Consider the following 10,648-nt stretch of genomic DNA (forward strand, 5'->3'; position numbering starts at 1 on the left):
GCATAGAACAAAAGCCCTATTCCTGTTTGTTGCTACAGATAAGTAATAAGAGGTCAAATTCAAGCTAGTCTTCACTTTTATTCCATTCTTGTAGCAAATTTCTTACTACACTGTTACCAAATATATTTGCAGAGAGAGAATTTGGCTAATGTTAACAAACAAATAAATAAATTAATAAATGCTGTTATTCTTATATTAAGAATCTTTAAACTGATCTCGGATTTCTTTTCAGAACTGTACCTTTTAGTATGTATGAGTCTCACACTGTTGATCCTTGCCTTGCAGATGCCTGACCCAGGCCTGTGGGTCTCAGGTGTGTGCAGCAGAGAACCCCAGGTTCCTCTGGTGCTCTCTAGCCTGCACGTCAGTCTGGATGGGTCGCAAATCAGCAAATACGAGTGGCCATACACCAAAGGGTAGGTCATCGTGTAAAGATTTGTGCTGAAAGGGCTTCAGCAGGGAGCCAGGCTATATCAGTGTGAGGTGTATTATGGCTTTCTGCTCACGCTGAGTGACCCACTCAAGTGCACCATTGTCTGTCTTGCAGCTGAAAGGAAGATGCTTTTTCACAACTCTTCAAAAAGGAAGAAAGGAAGCTATATTCAGCAAATAAATTATTAACTCTGAGTGATTCCCTCAGCTCTATGGAACAGTCATTGCTGCCCCAGTTTTCTGTCTTGCATATGAAGCATAAAATATCATTCCTGTCCTCAAAGCCTTTTCTTATAGAAATTGGTGAGATGGTTGAAGTCAGAATTAAGCATGATGAGGTAACATCTTTTGGCAAAGAAGATGTAATTTCACAGTTCTATGTTTTCAAGATCTTGTTATGTTCTCGAATTGAAAAGGAGAGATACCAATGAGATAAAGGCAGGGAAGAACCGCCCTGCAATTTCTCTGACATAGCAGGATCTACTTAGATGCATCCATCAACAGCAAAATCTTCACATTTGGAACATAATTGGTACAGTGGTCTCAAGATAAACTTTTAGCCCTTTTAGCTCCTATCCTTACTCCTTACAGCAGGAGTTTGATACAGCTCAGCAGTGTGACTTTTCACAGATATGAAAGGGCTGAACAGAAATCTGTAAGCCACCTGAATCAGCCAATGCAAAGATTTTACTGGCTGATAATGCTAAGCCTTACATAAAGAAGTCAGTATTTTTACTGAACTAAGAGGAGTTATGCAAACTAACCCAGATGTTTTCAGGATAAATTAAACTTTCTAATGTCTTGACTCATGAGTTTTCTCAGATCGTTCATAGTAGATAATTGAAGAAAATTATCTGGGCAGAAAGTATGTACGTTTTTATTATATATCTGTTCAACAATAGAGGTCATTATCTCTGTCTTCCAAATAATGGGAAATGAGTGGGAAATGAAACAAGAAAGGAATATGATCTTCTGAAAATAGTAACAGTAAAGCAGGGTCAGAAATTAGATTTGACTCAGTATCTTCTGAGTCCCAAATCAGTTTGCAGACTGTCTGCTTGTATATCTGTATCTGTACATATATACCCCTGAATAGCTACATATATATATATGTAACTCTTTTTATAAGTAAACCAGATGTTTTTTCTAAATGATCATTAAGATATGTGAGGAGCTATGTAGATTCAGTAATATTCTATTATTGAGAACATTATTTGCACTGCTTGTTAGTGATTCAAAGGACAGAAACCAGAGAATAAAGTAGATGTATGAAATATTTTGGAGGAAAAGCTGTTTGATTATTCAGACACCTAAACACATGTATCCAGATAAATTCATTTCATATTGAAGTTTTTCAGTGTAACATGGGAAAACCTCACTTTATGAACAAAAACTGTTGGCTGAAAATGTAGTGAAAATGTCAGTCTCTTAGTGTAGTTAGAAATCCATCCACTGTATAAATTTATGCAGTTATGTAAGATGTTTTGACTGGATGTTTTTGTGTGAGCCTTTTTATTCAGTAATTCCTAAAGAAAAAAAACATTTTATTTTGGGAATTTCTTTCAGGTCTCTATGAACATAAAATCTTAGTCTAGAATTGTAATAATTGCAATTAGCTTCCAATGATTATTTTCCTTCTCTGTAAATTTAAATAAGACCATAAATATTTAATGTAATTTTATAAATCAGCTTAATGTAAATATAAACTTGCAATTTACATTTTTAAGATAGGTTTTGAAAGTCTGCAAGATGCTTATGGTTAAATATAATCATGGTTCTGTTTGACTAGGGAAAAAAAATGGGATGATCTACCTGAAAGATCATCTTAATTCAGCTGGTTGATGGTTGTTCTATGGAGAGACACATATTACACCACTGATTATTAGCCCTGAGAGAAACAGTCATTTGTCTGATGGTCTTGGCTCCAAATGTTTCCTGAGGAATTCAGAAGGCGAGGGAAATGTTTCCAAGTCTTCCTTCCACATTCTGACGTCTTCCGTTGCAAAGCAGATGGAGGTACAAGTTACATCACGTGCTAAGTGTTTCTGTTCCCTTGGTGCAGTTTGTGCAAGTCTGATCAGATGCCTTTCTTCTGGAGGCCAGGAGACACAAAACTGTAGAGAAGCAGAAATTTCTCCTTTATTAAAACTTCCTCAGTGAATCAATATGGAGAACAACCAATTTAAATAAGATGCCATTGATATGTAAGCTACTAAAAGTCAGTACTTACCCAAATGTAGCCTTCATAGTGAGGCCCTTTAAGTCCTTCCTACTGGCTCATATGATCATCCCACAGCCAATTTGGAAGGTCATTTGACCTGAATGCTCTTCATTACATGAGATACAAAGCAGGTTTAAACTTGGCCCGTGGCAAATACACTGTTCAGTTCTTAGGAAAAAATACCACTGCATAGCCAAGCATCACTGTACTTTTTTAAGATCATTTTTAAAGCTTTTTGTGTATTCATTCTTCTGCTATTATCCTATATCCTATTTCTCTGTATCTGGATTTTGATGACTTTTTTTTTTTTTTTTTTTTTTTATGTCATTTTAAGCAAGCCAGGAGCAGAACAAGAAGAAAATTCACTCAAGGCTCAGGCTTGAACTCATTTTGCAGTTAGGGATTTATAGCAAGGTTTTTTATCCAGCTTGACACATGTAAATGTCTTTAGCCCTATTTTTTCTTTTTAGTGTGACAAACAGAAATCCTCCCCCAAAATAAAAACTGAGGTATATGAGTTTGCTGCTGTTTTTACAGAGCTCTTCTCTAGGAATGAATTTTTGGCCAGCAAAATCCTCTTTGTTTCTCTTCTTTGTGAGTTTAATATTCTTTATAAGTGAAGGGCCTAAATGGGCTTAGTTGTCTCAGTTAGTTCCTAGGTAGTCAATGCTTTCCTGAAGTGTTTCTGTATCCTTTCTGAGAAATAAATTCCCAAAGCGGTTCACTGGAAATATGTGCCATGATCTGAAGGTTACAAAAGACCTCTTCACTAGCCGTGGATTAAATACTACCTGAAGGTTTAGATAAAGGTTCTGAAATAACCCAAAGACTACAGATGCATAATCTGGAAGAGAATATGTCAGTTTCCTTATTTGTAAAAAAAATTATTAGTCCAGGCTAAACTGACCTTACGGGATTCAAACTGAGATCAATAACTGAGACTAGAATTGGTTTTTATGTCAGTTTGAATATATCCCTGTTGGTGAGTATGTGACTTTGCAGGATATTTTTTGGTAGTGCTTTGGTATAGTTCAGCTAAGTCCTTTGCCTAACAATGGAGGGGGTTTATGGATAGTCAGCAAGTGCAAGTTCGACCATGATCTGACTAACTAGTCTAGAAAGTGTGTGAATGAATGTTTGATTAAACAGAGTAAACACCACCACTGCATGTTGTGAAGTAAGCAGGTCTGTAGAAGCTACTGCAAATGGAGCAGTGTCCTGGAGATGTAGCTCTGTTACCTGTGCTTAGAGAATGTGTGCAAATGTCAGCATTCTCTCTCCCAAACAGGCCTCAATGAAAATCAGTTTTCCTACTACAAAATATATTTTTTGGGAAATGAAGCCATAAAATAAAAATATGACCTTGCAGCAATTTGTAAAGGAAATTTTTAGATATTTGCCAGCTTCCTCCTCCTTCCCTGTTCTGCCCATGTTATATGCACATGGCAAAGTCATTCTTTGCATAAGGAAGAAGCTGGTCCTCCATTCTGACTCAAGTCAGAAATTTGAATCTGAATGCTCTGACAACAAGAGGCCGCTGCAGTTGTTAATTGCAAAATCAACTCTTCAATTAGATGGTCTTTCAAATCCTCCTTTTCCCTGAGCACCATTACCAGAAATGTCTGAAGTTATTCTCCAGTTATCCTGGCCAAATGAGTTATCCAAAATGCGATGCTCAGACAGACTTGTCAAATCATGATAGGTAAGCTATTGGAGTACCACCTTCTTTTAAAGAGATCCCACATGAAGCCCATGTGAAATGAGCTTCTTTTCAGTACAAAACTTCACTTATTTTATATAAGCTTCACTTATTTTCTTTTCAACATTCTTGCATTCTTCTATTACACTTTATTATACACAGCTCCACAAGAGAATTTGATTATTACCAATGCATGAGAAAACCATCCCCCTTCTTAGCCTAGATTCCCTTATCCTGAGGGTCAGTTTGGTAGTTATTTTTCCTTTCAAAGTCATCTTTGACAGAGGTGTCAATCTGCATTGGAATGATGCAGGTTTACATAAAAAACAACAGACTGCAATTGGAAGTTCACAGATGAGGTAATTCTCATTTTGGAAAAGGAAAAATAAGAAACAATAGGAAAGGAGCGGCTATAGGCTATGTAATAGTTACAGAGCAGCAATATTCAATGCACAAAAAGCTCAGAATGTTTTCTAAACCAGTTTCCTAAAATGTTTATAATGTCAGACAATTTTATGATATTAGCTAGGCAATAAAGCAATTTTGAAGTCATGTATTTCCTGGAAGCTAATGACTGGACACTGGATCTGAAGCCCCATGAAAGGACTTGTCATTTTACCTCTCCTGTCATTAGCAGTCCAAAAGAGATTAAAACTATTTTATATCACAGGTGTCTAAAAATACAGAGGAAAGTGATTACTTTTAAATATTTTTCCTTTTTACCAATTTAAAATTGTGTTCTTCTATTCAAAGTTCTGGCCTACATCACTGCTTCTGTTTCGTATTACATTACTCTGTGGAAGAACCAGAGATCATGATTCTGTCAGTAAAATGCTGAACCAGTTCCCCCAAGATTTTAATATCATCTGATTTATTGCATTTAGTAATCCTCTATAGGAACAAATGGATGAAGTGCTTTATAGTTTTAACATATCTCCACTTCTCTCTGCTTTAAAACTCGAATCCCTTTTTGATTTAGGGACACAGACCAACAAACCAAGCACAGTTCAGAAGATATTTTCCTAGAAACAAATCTCTCATAACTGTTTAAACCAAGAACTTATATGAAGATGGTTTTATACTGTGAAGCAGAGGGCCACATCCCTTTCACAAGGAAATCATCATAGTACTCCTGACTTCATTCAAAATCAGTATAACTTTGCTCATTTCTGTTAAACGAGTGTCTGACCCAAGGCTTTCCACAGAGGTGGCCTTCCTGTGGATATTTCAGTTTTGAAGAGTTTCTCTGGAGTGTTTTCTGATAAAACTAGTGATTTTCCCAACACTTTTTCTAGTAGCAGCTGTATTAGTAAATAAGTAAAATTATCCAAGAAACAATCTGTGGTGGCAAGTTGCACATAGTCTTCTCCCTGCTCTCAGAGGCTTCATGCATGCAACCTGTTGGGAAGACTACAAACTACACTAGACTTTTCCATGAATGCTGCTTGGGCACTGTGTACAACAGTCCTGGTCGGCACAGTTCAAAACTCTTTTAGGGACTATGCTAAAAATTCAAGAGTATGAAAACTGTATACAAGAACTTTTTTCTGTGACCTGTTTAGAAGTTGCTTTTAGATCATAGGTACCTTTCACTGTTGTGTAAGAATTCAGTTTAATTGGGAAAGTGATTTTTTTTCCCTTAAAACTGATACTTGCACAAACTGTGTTGATTTCAGAATTGTTACACAAGTTTAGTGTCTCTTGCTCTGAACTGCTTTGAATTTTGAGCTAGTTTTATTAAATTAATGACTCTGATAACTAAGTTCTATATTGTCTTCTGATACATTATTTTTCTAGAAAATCAAGATGATCCTACATATGCTATGCAAACTGAGTTTATAAGTCTTAAAGTCTTTGTTGCTCACTATGTATCCCCACAATTATGGTAAAAGTCCAGCTCTTCAGCTGATGCAATAATTAAAGTTCTGTGTAGAAGTTGTGAGCCTTGAGCAGTACACTGAAAACCAGTGTGAGAAATCAGATCAAGAAAAATTAGTATCTTTTGCAGATATCAGTTTCCCTTTCTATATGGCCTGAATATCTGCAGTTACTATAAACACTGGAAATTATGTATCAGTATAAATGATCAGCCACAACAAATGTATGTATTTCAATCCAGAAAGTGAACAAATGAAAAAACATTGTCAGGTTATGCTGTATAGTAGTTGTTCTTCATTTCAAATATTTCACATTCTGTACAAGAGCCTGAATTTACCTGCTCAGGGTAGACTACTAAACAAGTTGCTAGATTCTATTTTTCTGAAATGATTGCTTTTAGGACATGGTGCTGTAATAAAATGGGCTGTCCTTCTAGAGTCATGCAAACAACTGCATATAGGCAACAGCAATCCAACCCATGTAACAGCAGGTCTGTCAGAAATTTACTTCTTTTGATGCAAACATTTATGGAAATATGAGTGCCAATTTCTTTTTGCTTTATGCTGCCGTTGTTTTTCTTTAGCTGAATACATCTAATTTGCTGGCAGTTTCACTATTAGCTGGCTAATACTGAGATTGTTAACTTTCATTAAATCGGTATAAAGCTTGATTCCCACTGTTTTTTCAACTGCCATTAGAAACTCTTTAATTGAAGCTCTTCATACAATGTCTGTTAACCCTGACTGAGATGGGCTCAGCTTTGTAAAGAAAATTGCAGCTGTTCCATTTGGGTCATTTACATCTATTGCAGAAGGTCACCTACTAGTTATGACTGAAATTGTGACACCTTGAGGGCTTGTGGTATTTTATTTATTTATTAACTTACTTATTAATGTAGAAAAATCCAGGCAGTATGCCAGTTCAGGGGTGTTCTAAGTTCTCTGCCAGACTAGTCTCAAATTTGGATCCTGAGCACGTAACCACCTATAAGTTACTGTTGACATAACGTTTCCTGAGGTGCTGAAAGTGTTCTATTTCTGCAGTAAAATTTCCAAAAGCAATCAATTTTTGATAGTGGGGAGTAGATCGATGTTTCTCTTATACTGGTGCCCACCAGGAGCCATGATCTAGGGACCTCTTTTAGCTTTTCTGCACAGTCTGACCCAACAATTATTTACTGCACACTGAGCAGAGGATGTTCTGCATACGGCATAGCCAAAAAGGGCTGGGTAGAGCACTCACTATGGATGTAGATGATGTAAGTCCAGCTCTTTTTCACCCTTCCCCTCACCTTAAGAGCATTTGAATGCAACTTTTCCAAGAAAGTGATTTAACTATGAGAGTCTCTTTGGGTCTGCTTCCCAGATTTCTTAGCAAACCTTTTATCTGAGACAGGAATACTTTCTTCATCTGTCTAAGCTCTAAAACCTAGGGTCATATCTGTTGTCTGCCTATGTTTTAAGAATTCATTCAAGAAGAACCATTTTCCACATGGCCAGGAAGGTGCACATCTCTATACTACTTTCTTTTGGGTGGGTAGAAATCTCAGCTCAGATGTATCTTACCAATGGGGGATTTGAATGCATCTCAGCTGAAAAGAAGCTATTGGATTACTCAGCTATTGGATAGAGGGAGGAGAATGCAATGCTGCAGAGGACCTCTGAGGAATGGCTGGCTTAGATGTGTTTTTAGCATTATTCATTGCTAGAATGTGAATCTTGCAAGGCAGCTCTCTTCAGTTCTTATTAATGCAGTAAGAATAGAGTGATCACCTGTGAAAAACCATGAATGAAAGGGAAAGAGGTTCTTAGCTTACTGATAGCTGCTGTGTGTGAGTATTGCTCTAAAAGCATGGAGAGATGTATCTGTTGGTAATGTAGATGGAGAGCCCATTTAACACTGTCAATACAGGCAGGGATAATACTTCTCCCATTTATTTTCTTGTGCATTCCTCCGCACCCCTATGTTACAAACATTAGAAGATTACTTCATGGTTTTATTATGTGGGCATTATATAGGTAACATTTACCTAAATAAATGGCTATTTTAATGGGTATTTGAATATCACAAATGTACTAACACTAAGATAATACCAATATTATTATCCTTCTGTTGTCTCTTCTTATATTTTTGATTACATACCTACTTCCTAAGTTACCTACTCCTTGTCTACTCATATGGTAAGTACAGTCTTTGGAAAAATTAAGAAGTTACACTCAATAATCCATTACAGTCTCCACACCTTAGACTGCATTAGGAAAAAAGTCAATAATGTAATGATGAGACCTATTTAACTTTTGAAAATATTTCTTCGTTGGAGCACTATCTTCCAAACTTGGTTAGGGCTGTTACAAAAGGGAGTATTCCATAGCCTGCTGTCAGTTTTTGTCTTGAGAATACTTTGATATCTGATACCAGAATTACTGTTTAATTAGCTGTAGAAAGCATGTGTTTTTGTCCATGCATAAGTCTTTTTCTGTACATATAAAATAGGAAGTGTTCTGCTATTGCCATAAACACTGTGTTTCGATGGCACAGTTCAGCCTGCATGTGAGTGCAGGAGCTGTGCAACCACATGTCAGCCCTCGTCCCAGGAGACATGACTTGGACAAGAGAGGATGAAGGCTGATGCTTTCATAGCACTTATTAAATCTACTCCCATTCCACTAAGTGATATCTAATTTCATATTATCAACATTTTTGATTTTTTAAATTTCCCAAATGCAGGTAACAGAGTGCACCTTGAGTTGCTGATTAAGTCTTTTTCGTACTTAGCCTAAGCAGTGCTTATCCTCACATGAGTTGTTTAAACAGCCTCTGCCAAGTCATATTTTACCATGAAGGTGAAGCAGGCTTCTTCAATATGTCTAGAACCTAATGATATACCATCAATCCTGGTTTCTTAATGAAATTATCTGAAAAAAAATCTACTTATATTTGGAATTACATACAAATGTCCAGTATAGTTTCTCTGAGCCCATATAGTATTTTACTTGACCTTCACAGCTGTCTTACCTTGCATAAATATTGTCTTGAATTGATTTCAGAGTTTTTTTCTTTTCTTTTTTTCCCCCTGGTAATACTTCAGTGGTTTCCCCACGTTAGTTTTAAATGCAAGATATAGTCTGTTCGGTTCAACACTGAATAACACTGTATGTTTTTCCAGCATATTTTCTCCCTTGGATTGTGAAATCTTAATGCAATGTACACTGATGACAGCAGTGTTATCTCTAGATTCTCTGGGCAGCTTCTATGTTGTTAGGAAAGTACCTATTAAATGATAGTTCCATTAGTCCGACTTGATGTCATTCATAGTTTCCAGTTGTTGCTTGTTTTTGTACTCCTTTTTCTACAGCTCTACTGTTCTCTCTTGTGAAGAGATATTGTTCTTCCTGTCCCTACCTGAGCACTATTTTTGTATTATGAGAATGCTCATGTTGCTATTTCAGCTCTGTTTGGCTCATCTTCCATGTATTGAGGCCACCTGACACAGGACTTCTGCTTTGGGAATGGTAAGTAACATTGCCTGCTCTTAGGAATCTGAGTGACAGTGTCTTTTCCCAGAAGTGGGATCCGTTTATATGCAGCTCCTTTTATATGTGTGACTATTTTTTCTCTTATTAGTTCTCTTTTGAAGTCTACATATCTGCAGCATTCAGCAAACCTATCAAGTGCTGTCATGAAATCTTCATTATTTGCCTTTTATTCCTAGTGTTTTATTATAGCAAGTAATCCTGATACTCTTGCTTGGAGGAAGTCACAAAGAATAATAGACTACTCCAGCTTTTGAGGCATGCTCTCCTGTCACTGTAAACCTAGAGAAAATAGCTAGGAAGGAACCAGGTCATTATTCTTAAGTTGCATCTTAAGAATAGTTTGATAGTTGGTTTCTTAGTCAAATTAAAAGATCTCAGTCAGCTTGCCATTGTCACTTGTTCTTCTTGAGTTGGTTTCCTTAACTCCATTATGAAAATTTTTCCTCTAGAAAATTTTTCTAAGTTATTATCTTTTCTTAATTACTCTAATAGCATATACTATAAAACTAAGACTAGAAATTGTGATATTTATTGTAAAAAAATACTTTCTCTGACTGAAATATATTAAAATCCATGAGGAAAGCTAACTTGTTTTGACACCAGGACGCATGAAAACAGCATGTTGCATAGCCCTGATGGTATGTAATCATATTATCTGATTTAGATCTGGATCACTGGTATTCTTTGCTGTCTAATCAGCTTCAGAAGTTAACCAGCTTATGCTGGTATAGAATGTTGTGTCTGGAGGAAAACTGCTTTCCTGTGAAATGACAAACCTGATTAATATCCAATATTGTAGCTTCTGAAAACATCTATGCTATCTAGTTAACTATTTTAGCCATACCAAAAAAAGCAGTGATACATATTGAAGATTAATTATTT

This window comes from Aphelocoma coerulescens, chromosome 1A (assembly GCF_041296385.1).
Source record: "Aphelocoma coerulescens isolate FSJ_1873_10779 chromosome 1A, UR_Acoe_1.0, whole genome shotgun sequence".
Lineage (NCBI taxonomy): Eukaryota > Metazoa > Chordata > Aves > Passeriformes > Corvidae > Aphelocoma > Aphelocoma coerulescens.